The following is a 14,044-nucleotide window of genomic DNA, read 5'->3' as shown; positions in this document are numbered from 1 at the left end:
TTTGCAAGATTTGGCACATTCTCAGAAACCAGGAATTCCTTCAAAAATATATCTGTGTGTGCATGTATGTAGGAGAACAGAATAAGAGTCTCTCAGGAAATCAATGCTGCATTTTCCTTTGGTTGTCAAAAGAGAGAATTTTTCAGTGAATTGAATAAAATATGCAAAACAAAATGAAGAATAAATCTCCTTAACTTTTGTTAGCCTTTCCAGCCTAATGAGTATCACCCCATCAACTTCTAAAAAGTAGAGGAGTTGATGCATAACGATTCTGAAAGGGGATTATTATTATTATTAATATTATTAGTATTATTCCTTAAATAGGCAGACAAAAGAGACATCAGAAATTCTAGGTAATACTTTTATTTCCTGAGGCCGAGAGATTGCAATCATCATGGAGCGTGTCAGACCCAAAGAGCTCAGTTCTCAACGGTAGCATTTTCAGGGTGGAGAGAGGTCATAATATTTAAGAACATCAGTTAAATTTACTCAAATTCAGGTTGTGCTTGATCTTACCTCATCAGCACAGGACCTTGTGCACTTCATTCTTTTTAAAAAGTATAAAGTTCAAGTTTGATTTAACTCAGAAAAACTCCCTCAAATTGTGTTTTACTCTCTGGAAGCCAAATTCAACCCTTTGTTCTCAAGCAGCTGATCTCTTGTGAAAGTCTCTGTGGAGGCTTCAGGGCCCCCAGCCATCTCATTATGATTCAGTTGCATGATGTATCCAACATCAAACAGTCTATTAAATCACAGCAATTTGAAAACTACCCTAGAAATCCATTTAAAAAAAAATGCACTGACAAATACACTTTTTCATTGCGATGTTGAAGTTTCCAGAATATTCCTGATCACGTTGCTTCGAAGTGTTGCCTTTAAAGGCGGAGAGGCCCAGACTAACTGTCACAACCAAGCATTTAGGAAGGAATTGTTCTTCATCATAATTTGTAGACTTGGATACTGAAATACTCTCATAATGCTTTCCAAGTGGTCAGAAATATGTACAGGCTAGTTTAATAATCTTGCATCCTAAAACCAGTCTTTCTCTACAGAGGCAAGAATTTTCCATTTATGGGTAAGAGAAAATGATTTGAAATGTGAATGATTTGTTTCTCTTCAACCTGCCACCAGCGTATCAGACTTTATCGATAACGGATAGTTGGATGTGCGGGGTACTCATTCACTATGTCTTTGAAAAGCACATATATTTTTAGGTAATTATTTTTAGGTAATGCAAAGGAGGAAGTAATTATTAGGCAGACATGACCCAGAGTTTCCATGTGCATCAGACAGTGTGGCCTGCAAAACAGCTGTGGTAATTCTAACTTCTTCCACATATATCATGTTAAATCAATGAACACAAGTTTGATAACTGAGACACGGTGAGAGCGTTTTGGTCAAATAGAAAATAATATGCATATTTAAGGTTCTCTATACTCGTGGTTCTCAACCTTTGTTGCGCTTTACGATCAACTGGGAGGCTTTTAAAAAGATCAGGTGTCCCCATGAACTAATGGATGGAGAAATAAATTGTGGTATAACCATACTCTGGAATACCCCTCAGTATTCTCTCTACAGCATAAAGGAATGCTCTACTATCACACTTAACACTAGGAGGAGTCTCAAACACAGCATGCTGTGTGAAAGACACCAGGTACAAAAGACTAAATACTTTGACTACATTTACATGACATTCTGGAAAAGACCCAACTATAGGTGATGTTGGAAACAAAGGCAGAAGGAAATGTAGATAAAATTAAATTTCCTTATGACCTGCAGCCCATTGACAAATTTTTAGGCAGGCAAATGTAACATTCCTTCAGGAACTTCCTAATCTCTTAATGTTAATGCTTTGCTAGAGGGAAAAACAGCCTTAGCTTGACAATAGCTAGGCCTCCACTAAGTCTTCAGTATGTGAAAGTCTCTTTGGAAACTCCTTCGCCCCCAACTCCATAAAGTGGTCACCCCCCACACACACTTACAGTGCAGCTCCCCCTATCCATGGGTCCTGCCCATGTTTTAATAAAATCACCTTTTTGCACCAAAGATATCTTCAAGAACTCCTTCTTGGTCATCGGCTCTGGGCCCCACGAACCCCACCATCACCCCCAAAACTTCATCAAAACCACCGTTTTGCACCAAAGACTTCTCAAGAATTCTTTCCTTGCCTTCAGCTCCGGACCTACCACCATTCCAAAACCACATCGTAGGGATGGAAATCCCTTTAAATGGGTGCATTTTAGTGCGTGCAAATTGTAACTCAACAAAAATCAGACACCCAAGTTTCACTCCCAGAGATTCTAAATCAGTTGTGGTGGAAGGCAGGCAAGGGTAATTTTTAAAAAGCTCCAGGTCGGGTCTAAAGGAAGGGTTGAAATCTGCTCCACTGGTCCATTCATATTAAGAGTTCCAATCCCTTTTGACTGTGATATCGAAATCCTAGGCAATAAAGGATAGCTGCCTAAAGTATCACCTCTTCTCTACAAATAGAACTATAATTTCCTTTATCAACGAATATCAGTTGATTGATCTGTGTCTTTAAGACAATACAGTGGTACGTTTATATTTTTCTCTGGGAAGATGACTCTCACTCGGGTATTTAACTTCATTCAAGAGCATTGGTGAACACTGCTATATACAGCTGTGCTTCAAAAATCCATTTGCCTCTGATCGGGTATTTTTCAGGTAAAATTTTTCAGGTAAAATTGAGACTAAGATCTCTATGTGAGTCACGATTTTGATGTGATTACTCAGACAGCTAGGAAAACCTCAGGCAATGTATATTAAGCATCTACTACATAAAAGGCACCCCCCAATCCCGAGGAATTTTCCCCCTAGTGGGAGAAATTAGGGCAGGCACACTCAGAACTAGATCATTCCCCAGGTATCCCCTGGTGCCTTAATCTCTACAGGCAGGGAGGTCAAAGATTCCCCCCACCTGTAACGCTCAGATCTGGTTCCCTACCTCCTGTTTCTCCACATCAAATCCATCTGCCGCTTTAACACCAAACTGAATTTCTTAGTCTGCAAACCTGATGTGTGACACCCTTATCTGAAATCATTCAGCAGTGTACGCGCACTCGTAGGATAAACATCAAATTCCAACGTGCTGTGAAAGGTTTGCAGGATCTGGGCCCTGCCTCTGGCCCCAGCCTCAAGCCACTGTTGCTGGCTTCCCCCTCCAGACTTCCCCAATGGGTTTGAGTTCCAAGCCCAGGTAATACTAAATCTGAGAGAAAATAGAAAGGAAACAATGTTTGTTGACCATACTCTATGTTACCCGGGGATGAGAATTGAGCTAAGCCTGAGCGGGCTTCTTAACCTGAAATCTGCAGGGTAGCAAAGGGCCCCCACTGAGGGCTCAGAGAGGCTCCAAGCTTGGTTTAATGTTCTGTTCTTGCCATCCTGAGATTCCTGTTAATACTAATTTTATCTTTGACCTAGTGATTTGGAAAGGATATGCCACAAAACAATGGAGCGTGCAGGAGGGTACAAGTTTGGAACCTGGGGGCAGTGTGCATCCGCAGGGGGAGCAAGTGTCCCTGAGCCTGTGTGCCCCCCAGGCCTCCTGGCAGTCATGGGGAGCTCTCATCATTTTTGCAACGATGTTTTCTTTGCCTGGAGCACACATTTGTAACTCTCTTTGATGTGGAAAATATTGGGGTCCAGGGCTGATGACCAAGAAAGAACTCTTGGGACACTTTTGGTGCAAAAAGGTGGTTTTATTGAAGCACAGAGACAGGACCCATGGGCAGAAAGAGCTGCCCAGGGATTATGGGAGTTGGGGGAGGTAAAAGCAAGGAGAAGTTTCCAAAGGACTTTCATATGCTAAAGGGGATCCACAGGATCCTAGAGGTTTAGCTATTGTCAAGCTAAGGCTGTTTTTCCCTCTAGCAAAGCATTAACATTAAGAGATTAGGGAGTTCCTGAAGGAATGTTACATCTGCCTGCCCAAAGATTTGTCAATGGGCTGCAGGTCATAAGGAAATTTAATTTTATCTACATTTCCTTCTGCCTTTGTTTCCAACATCACCTTCACGCTTGCCAACTCATCTTGCATTACCTAAATTTTGGAGAAACTCCTACACATACTCCAAGACTCAAATGAACCATCATTTCTCCTATGGAGGCTTCCCTGAGCCTTGCAAGGCTTCCTTATTTCCTCCTCGGAGCGACCACTGGTTCCGCCCTAACCTCCATTCCAGCACGAATCACGAATATTACACAATGATTCACGGGTATTTCAGACCTCACGGAATTGTAGATCCCTAAAGGAAAGAAGTCCTTTTATCCATCTCTGTATTCCTGACACTTAGTACAGTGCTCAGCACGTCATTGGCTCTGTGTAAGTGTTTAACTGAATTAAGCTCCTGGCACAGACTTAGCAAATGGGCTTCCTGCTGATGGAAAATGAATGTGTGGTCAAATTATCCTCTTTATAGGCTGTAAAGGGTGTAGGCAGAGGAGAAGCTCAGTATATTTGGGGTGCTCTGAACTTTCCAACAATCCATCAAAATCCACTCTGATGAGACACAGCTGCCCCCCCACCGCCACAGCGAGCCTCTCCGTTTTGTCTGCTCTCTTCTCTCTGCCTGCCACTCACTCTCTTTTATGTAAAATGAAACAATATCTCAGATACGCTTGGGAGTAGATTCCCCCCCCCCCCCAGATGAATGAGTTTAATATTGTGGTGTTTACTTTCCGGCTTTTGGTTGAGGATTGAAATGCAGGTGTTTCCAATATGGGGGTTCTTCTGTAATTTTGCAGTTTTTTCCAAGTGGATTTTCTGAAGGAGCTGGTGGCACATAGGTAAACAAAATCAAAATATTTGTTTATGTTTCCAGGGTTTTGCATCTAGTGGACCCAGTGACGGAAGAGGTTTATTTTATAGTTGAAGGTGAATGATGTCATTGAGATTGTATTGTAGGGAAATGCAAAACCATTAAGTGGGGGATTCATACGCTCTTTTGGCGTATTGATGTAAAACAGAGGATGATTATTGGTGAACATAGCTGAAGAAAGGCATATACAGAGACTGATAGATGGAACGTTATATTGAGAACCTATCATGAATCAGATGCTAAATTCAAGCCCAGGCAATAGAATATGTGTTTTGAGCGTTTAGGAAAGCAGACATACATACCCTGGGGGCCAGACTGTTAATTTATCAATGGATTGGCTCAGCTAGTATATCCCCTAACTAATTGATCTTAAATAATACCTTGTCATCATAATCGATTTTCTTAAAAACGTAAAAAAAAATCCTCCTCTAAGAGAGAAGTTGTGGCTTAGGAGAAAGAAAGGGGAGCAGCCAAAGACACAGGAAAAGGGTATGTGGAGGCAGGGGCCTTGGGCTGATCAGACCCAGTCAAGTCGATCCGGCTGCAAAGGGGGGAAAGATTGAAGAAAGGGAGTGAGAGAAGCGTCTCCACCATCCCTTGCTCTTCTCCGTGGCCCTCCCCTGAACTCAGAGTCCAAACATAACCGATAGCGAAAGTGTCACAAAATGGATGCTGTCCCACACATGCACTATTATTATCATCATTATTGTTATTGATCATGCAGCCTTCCCTTCTCAACATCCACAATCATTCGCCAGTGGTGAAAAATAGCCACCCCTCGGATCTTACGGCGACTCCAGGGACAGCAGGGCCAGGGCTTGGCGATGGCACACGGCTGCTCAGAGGAATGGCTCCATCCTCTAGGCCGAGCCCCCCACCCCCCGCCGGTGTAAGAAACGAAAACAACTCTGAGCATTCCTCAGTTAGCCTCGCGGAGTCTGGAGGCCGAGCACAAGGAGAGGCCAGCCAGGTTCAGGATACATCTGCGTGTGTCCAGGAACGTACGGGAATGGAAGCCAGCTGGGCAACGGGTTAGCTTCTGTGGGCTCTGATGGGGGGGAGAGGGGGGTGTCTGTGGGACTGAATAGTCTTTGATTCTCACTAATCAAAGGCACCTGAGCGGGAGAAACACAGAAGTCATTTCCTAATTGAAAACAGTTTGAGAATCGAAACACGGGACTTGGTTCCCCCTCACCCTCCCTAGTGAACTACTTTGGCCAACATCCTGAAAGAATGATCCTTCTTTAGGGATACATTTTCAGCATACCAACACATATATTTCACACAGCACACCTGAAAGGGGGGGGGTGGTAAAGAGGAACCCATGTGACTCTTTTACAGGGTGAGAATTCAGGGGAATGCCGCACGCGTCTACTTGAGTGTGTGAGTTTGCACGTATACATAGGAAAAGATGACATGAGGGGTGGGGCTCAGAAGTGGGCTAGTTCTCTTAACCAGCCTTCTTCTCCATCCACAGGCCATCCGCTCTCCTAGTAGAGATTAGTTGACCTCTATGGGAGGTGGGTGACCACTGTCTTTCGAATCAAGCGAACAGTAAGGTGGCTAATGCCTCGGTGATGCTGATGCTTGAAACAACAAAGCAAAAAGACGTAGGGAAGGTACAACTTGAATTTGCCAACTGACATTTAACTTGCATTTATTTTAAATCTGGCTTGCTTCCAGCCATGGAGGAAAACATATTTTCCTAAGAGCAGAGGATTGATTAAAAATAACTCGTTGCCACTGCCTCTGTGATGCAATCCTGGATTCCAGTTCATAATTGATTTCTAGGAATCGTAAAATAACATTCATGGCACACTTTCTACTGTGTCACATATATTGTTTCCTGTTTGACTTTTCAGTGCTACGTGATATTTTGAAATTTAAAAACTAAGGCCAAAAGGCCAAGGGATGTCAAAAGAAGTGTCCAGGGTCACATTACTAGGAAAGGAAAGACTTAACGTGAGTTTTCTAACACCAAAGACTAAAAGTCATCTAACGCAAGGAGGAGAATAATTAAGAAAGAGTTGACTTTCTCTAAAATATTGTATATTCAAATAAGACCATCAGCAATCCACTGATAATGGAAGTAGCAAGAAATTTCTTTCTAGGAAAAGAGATAATTCCTTTAGCAAATCTTTATTGAGCCCTTATCATGTGCCCCATTTTTTTTCTGCTGCCCAATAAACCTCGAACTGACAACGTTGACAGCTTTTTTGTACAGTTGCAGCACTTGTCCAGAAATACCTTCAGAGCATGTGAAAAATGCCTGTTGAGTCAGAATTCATGGGTGTGGGTGGGGAATATGCACTTTCTTTTTAATTTTTTTAATGTTTATTTATTTTCGAAAGAGAGAGAGAGTGCGAGCAGAGGAGGGACAGAGAGACAGGGGGACACAGAATCTGAAGCAGGTTCCAGGCTCTCAGTTGTGAGCACAGATCCGGAGGTGGGGCTCAAACCCATGAACCGTGAGATCAGGACCTGAGCCAGTCAGACACTTAACTGACTGAGCCACCTAGGCACCCCAGGAATATGCACTATTAACATGTATTTTGGGCAACTCTTATGGATGGCAAAGCTTGACATCCTGGCTCACAATCTTGACTCAGATTTCCAAATAGCTTGAATTTATCTTTGTTTTTTTTTTTATTTCCAGGAACACAAGGTAAATACTGCCAGACAAATGAGTGCCACTTTCTTTCTCTTTCCATTATTAGCTTTGAAATGACATTTTCTCTCAAATGATCATTCTCTGAAGCAGTGAAGTGACAGACGTTGATAACGCAAGACCGCAGAATCAAGTCACCAAGTACAGGACTATTCCAAGGTGTTTGTTGAGGAAATCTATGAGGGTGACCCAACCGCGAAGGTTTTTTGTTTTGTTTCGTTTCGTTTTATGTTTTGTTTTCGTTCTTGATTCGGCAGCAATCTCATCAGTTTGTCTGACTAACGTTTCTGCCTGTATTTTAATGATTTATTCTGCCCTGTCCTATGAATTACTTGGCAGAGTTTCTGTTACCTTGAAACATCCCATGTCCAGGGGCAGGTATTGGATTACGTGTACGTATATTTCAAGATGAACAGATGCAAACATCTGAAATATTTGCTCTTTTATGGATCTCTCAGGATGACCTAATTTCCCTAACATCTTAAATTTAAAATCATAACTCAGATTTCACATTCTTTTTTTTAAGTTTATTTATTTATTTTGAGAGAGAGAGAGAGAGAGAGAGAGAGAGAGAGAGAGAGAGAGAGAGAAGGGGGACACAGAGAGAGGGAAGGAGAGAATCCCAAGCAGGCTTCGTGCTGTCAGCGCAGAGCCGGAAGTGGGGCTCGAACTCACAAACCACGAGCTCATGACCTGAGCTGAAATCAAGAGTCAGATGCTCAACCGACGAAGCCACCCAGGAGCTCACAGACTTTGCATCCTTTAATATCAACTTTAATCCTTAAGACCTCTGAAGAATTAAATGGTATATAACAAATATTGGCAGAGAGTCAGAGTGACAAAATTCTGTGTACATCAAGAAGGAAAGACAGGGCCTACTTACAAAAAAGGCCTTAACTGTTTAGTTTGCAACCACTGCCAGTATCTGATCTGTGAGTTCTGCCTTCTAGGGATCCTTTTTCTCCTGGGGTGTAAATCCTTCTTCAAGGTCCATGAAGGGAAAGCAAAGCAAGAAGAACCTGGATCAAGAAGTCGGGAAGTATGCAAGAAGGCCAAACTTTTACAATCAATATGAGACGGAACTACCAGACTATTTAACAGTGGTTCATTAATATCAATAATCCTCAAGTGTCTTTTTTTGCAGTCTGAAACATGGCCTCTTTTCCACGTCACAGTATTACTTATACATCAACCAGTCTCATCAGTATTTGAGGCGGGAGGCAAAGTTTAGAAGGAAAGACTGGGCGAGAGAGATACCTAAGAATTTCTCAGACCACAGAACGCAGGATATTTTAGGGTATGGAGAAGGAACATTCCTTTCTTTCTTTTTTTAAATTAAAGTTTATTTATTTTGAGAGAGAGATAGAGAGAGAGCGTGCACGTGCCCAGGGAGGGGCAGAGAAAGGGACAGAATCCCAAGCAGGCTCCACACTGTCAGTGCACAGCCTGAGGCACAGCTCTATCCCACAAACCATGAGATCATGACCTGAGCTGAAACCAAGAGTCGGATGTTCAACCAACTGACCCACCCAGGCACCCCAAAGATGAAACATCTCTAAAGTTCTACATTAAATGCCAGAAACTTGCACTCTATCCTGCTGTGATTGAAACTGAGTATGTCTAATCTGGGTCTTTTAACCACAGCACTATTGACATTGGAACCAAGTAATTCTCTGTTGTAGGGGCTGTCCTGTGTAGGAGGCTTTGCAGCAGTTTTGGCCTCTACCCATTAGAAGTCAATGCACCTCTTCCCCATTATGACAATCAAACTCGCTCTGCATGTCTCACGGAGAAGTTCCCCCATGTCAAGGACCACTGAGCTAACTAGACTAAGTCTGCTATGTGGGCCACCCTCTGTGTGTGAGGCAGTTCCCAGCCTCCATCTAGGCCCCAACCCTACTGCAAAGGTAACCATTGGATTTGTCACTGTTGGTTCAGTTTTCATTGCTGTTGGGTTCCAGCTGGCATCCTCTTTCCGCCGTCTTAGAGGTGAAAACTTTCTACTGAAAGGTTGAAGTGTCTTCCTTTGTGTGAAATGTCCCATGTTTCCCCACCCTGCACGGTACTGAGAAACCCTACTCCTCTTTGAACCCAGCTGACAGGAATAGTTATTTCATATTTTCTCTCAGGTTGCGTTCTGTGTTCTACAGTATCCATGTCTCAGTAAGGGCACATATGGTAATATATTATAATTGCAGATAGATATATTTATCCCATCCCCTAAGTTATGAGTTGCTCCAACAACTGTATCCTGTTGATCCTCCTCAAGTTTCCTAAGTTTGACTTTTATGGTGTCATAGCAGGGAAAGTTTTTCTAGCACTGCTAAAATTCCACCATGACACAAATCCATCGATGATTAGGCTAGCTCAGAAACTTCGAGTCCTCTTCCCGTGACACCAGTTCTTTATCTGAGGCCAGGGAATCCTGACATGCTCATGCGTCTGTTGGATATCTGTCAAAATTACACCCCAAACTGGATTTTTGCCATACCAGCTTCATCTGGCTTCTGGGGTATGACTTAAGTCTTCTGATTTACCAGAAGTCGAGTATAAATGACATTATGAACTGTGCATCTGGGTGACTTCAAGGAAGCCTTTCTTGCCAAACATCTATAGGCAATATCTTTGCTCTGACAACTACAAATCACAGGACAACCAAATTAGTACCTATGGGAAAAGTTAAATTTCCAGTCTTTAGGAATAGTGATTATTACCTCGGTCTCTTTACAGAAAAAGATGTATCCTTCAACTTTCTTAAAACTGAGTCCTGAAACTGAAAATGGTTCTAATTTATATCATGAGCCCACGCCTAGTTATTAAATATCCATCTAAATAGCAAATGTATTTGATTATGGTTTTTTGCACATCTTTGGTGAACATTGTCTATGATATTAAAGTTACTCAATCCAATCCTATGATAAACCATCAGGTGCCCAATTGTAGGATGAAGAATGAGATAGTGAATCCATGATCAGAGCCAAGTACCCATATAATCTGCATTCATGTAATTCGCATATTTATAGATTGAGAAATAGATACCCAGTTTAAAACAGCAGAAAGGAACCTAAAGGGAGAATTCCCCGAATGAAATTCAGCAGTGGTAACAGGGTAAAAGGAAAACAAAGTTGATCACCCACTCAGCACTGATTCTCGAATGCCAGGTTTGATAGTTGTTCTGAAAGGCCTTGGTGGCATTAGGATTTACGCCTGACCCACTTATTCATCAAGCCTATGGCACAGGCACTTTCGGAGGCACTGTGAATGTAGCAATGAACGAGACAGACCAGGTCCGTCCTCCCATGTCGTTTGAATTCTAACATGGGGAGTCAGAGAAATCAATGAAGAATGTTGCTGATGAGTGCATTTAAGAATACAAACGCAGTGATAACATAGGGTGTTACTTGGAGCACAAGGGAAGAACCACCTATCAGATGAGATTCTCAGAGAAGGCCATGAGGGTGACTTCTGGGCTCAGACCCGAAAGACGAAAGCAAACAATATTTGCTCAAAAGCAGTTGCAGAGGAGGAAACAGTAAGTAGAAATCCAGGGAAGGAGACATAAATGGGACAGAAACAGGGTCAGGGAGACTTGAATCTCAGTGATCAGGAACAGACGGGCAAAGGGCCAGGGCACATGGGGATTTAGAGATTAAGAAAGGAAATCAGATGTTATGCCAAAGGCCAGAAGCCGTTGGTAACTTTTAAGCCATAGAACGACATGATCTTACGAATTTTGAGCCCTGTCTCTTCCTGCCAGTGTTCCCAAACAGAACACCCATAGCAGTAATATTCTCTACTTCTGGCTGGCTAATCCGCTAACCTGTGGCACATTAAGTGTAATTAGCGGCTTCAACTGGGGCTTCATTTTTAACGACTATCTTCGCATTTTAGTTTTATTTTCAGTCATCACCATGACCATTAATGTCATCTATAATAATTAGGATATTCCTCTGTGCTGCCAAAACGCAGCTTCTAAATAACTGAGGCTTTGATGTAGTTTTGTCTCCCAGAACATAGGCCTTAATATCCTTAACGTTTTAATTCTGTATGTGTCACTTTTTTCCCTATCAATGGACGTTGATGTTTTGTACAAACGCAGCTGTATTCAAGCTAATATAAAACATTTGCAGTTTTACAAACTCTTTTAATAAGGGCCGACCACTGAAGATACAGGGTCAACTTCACAAATCTCCAAAGCTCGTACAAGCAATAAATTTGGATCAATAAAAAGTAATTGGCCAGGCAATAGGTTATATACTGATATGAAAAAATGTTATTAAATATTGGTTCTTTTTTGTTGAAAAATGCGCGTAAAGTTCAGAAGTAAAAGATACTCTTCTTTCTCTGCAGTTGTCTGTTTTTAATTAAAAAAAAATACTTCAAACTTGTTATTAAAAGTCAGGTCGAGCTAGAAAATGATACAGGTATGGAAAGGAAAGCAAAATACCACGAAGAAATCAAAAATGTTTATCTTCAGACCTCAGTCACCCAGATGACTGTATCTTATAATACAAAAGAAAATATCAGAAGACGTCAAAAGTTAAAGAGAAAAATATTCTAGGTTATTTTGTTTTGACTAACAAGTAATACATTAATCAGCATTCTCCAAAGGTTTAAAACCAATAGGATATACAAATATATAAACAGAGATTTATTGGAAGGAATCAGATCACATGATTATAGAAGGTGACAAGTACCAAGATACACAGTTAGTGAGCTAAAGACCCAGAAGAGCCAAGGTTTCAGCTCAAGTCCGAAGACAGAAAAAAAACTGATGTCCCAATGCAAAGGCAGACAGGAAGGATTCTCTCTTACCTGAAAGAGGGTCAGCCCTTTTGTTCCATTCAGGCCTTCAACTGATTGGACGAGGTCCACCCATACTAGGGAAGATAACCTGCTTTACTCAGTCTATCCAATTTGAATGTTCATTCATCTCCTCCAAAAACACCCTCACAGAAACACCCAGAATAACGTTTGCCCAAATCTCTGGGCAACCCAGTGGTCCAGTTAAGTTGAGGAATAAAACTAACCATTGCAAGTAGTAGGGTAATTTTTAAAGCTTAAGCCAGGATTAATTTATCCATTCATCCTACTAACATTTATTGATCCATTCTGGGTGCTAGGGATCCAGTGAGTGTAAGAAATAATCTCTGACTTCAGTGGCTCTTGTGAAACAGCATACATACATAATCCAAATGCTGTGAGACAGTTACGAAAGGGAATGCATTGGAGAGATGAGTAGTGAAAGTCTTAACTCTAAAATTTAGAGAATGGTGGGGTCCCTGGGCGGCTTAGTCAGTTAAGTGTCTGACTCTTGATTTCAGCTCAGGTCATGATCTCACAGTTTGTGAGATCGAGCCCTCAGTCTGGCTCTGTGCTGACAGCTCTGTCCCTGCTTGGGATTCTCTCTCTTCTTCTCTCTCTGCCCCTCCCCCACTCATGTGTGTGCATGTTCTCCCTCCCTCTCTCTCTTTCTCATCTCTCAAAATAAGTAAACATTTAAAAAAATCTTTAAAATTCAGAGAATGGTAATGAAATGACCTGCAAAGAAGAGATAAGCTTCCCATGGAGAAGGAGTGCCCTGTCCAAAGAAATGCCTTGTATCAGAAAGGAAAGTGGGGAAGGCAAGTGGACTGAGGAACCAGCAGAACCCTGGGCTGTGGAGAGAAGCTCGAGTGACAGTGGAAGATTATGTCACAAAAGGCTTTGTAGACACTGAGCATTGCTGTTTGATTGTTACCATGATCCAAGTGCAGAGTTTTTACTGGACGAAAGAGTACTCAACAGTTCACAAGGAATTATATTCCATTTTTGAAAAATCGTAGCTCGTTTTTGCTCAAATTTATCCAAAATATTTTCTTGGCAGATACTGACTACGAACACTTGTTCTGCTCTCTAATGACTTGTTCTGTCAAATGTTTAGACTTCAAAATTACATCATGACTCTTTTATTCAATGCCCATTAATCAGGACAGGAACTGTGCTGTGAACCGGTGGACAGGACCCATGTGGCCCTTTCCTCATAAAGCTGAAAGTCTCCTAGAGAGGGAAGTGAATAGACAACCATAAACAGAAATAAACGTGATTACCGCAACAAATGTAATATATAACCATGACTTGGTTGTCAACGCTAAACACAGGATCATCCCCAAACCAAAGAATCCCAGAGAGACGTATGGAAATCTTAGGCCGTTTCGTCTTGGAGAATCAGTGACACAATTGCCAAAGTCTCTAAACCAACTTATAGGATGGCTGTAAAGTCCACATAAACTCTTGGTCTTGCTCAGGCATAGACCCATTATTTTAACTGTCATCTCCACGTGGGAACAAGAAATAAATTTTAACTTCTTTCTTACTTCATGGCCTGATTCAGCCATACATTGTTTCTATTGGTTATCACTGATGAGTTTAACCACTGCCTTTTCAACATCGTCGTTCATTTGACAGAAAATTATACTTTGAGCATCTGCCGTCAAAATCCAAGAAATGACATAAAGGATAAGAATCAAGTTTGTCACAGTTTTCTGCCTCTAGG

The 14,044-nt window shown here is 41.8% G+C and overlaps 1 pseudogene; it reads right to left on the bottom strand.

Annotated features, from left to right (window-relative positions):
- Positions 1–2,205, bottom strand: part of LOC109503060 — a 114,643-nt pseudogene extending 112,438 nt beyond the window's left edge.
- Between the last annotated feature and the right edge of the window lie 11,839 nt (positions 2,206–14,044).

This window comes from Felis catus, chromosome C1 (assembly GCF_018350175.1).
Source record: "Felis catus isolate Fca126 chromosome C1, F.catus_Fca126_mat1.0, whole genome shotgun sequence".
In the NCBI taxonomy this organism is placed as follows: domain Eukaryota; kingdom Metazoa; phylum Chordata; class Mammalia; order Carnivora; family Felidae; genus Felis; species Felis catus.
This window is presented reverse-complemented; position numbering and strand designations above follow the sequence as displayed.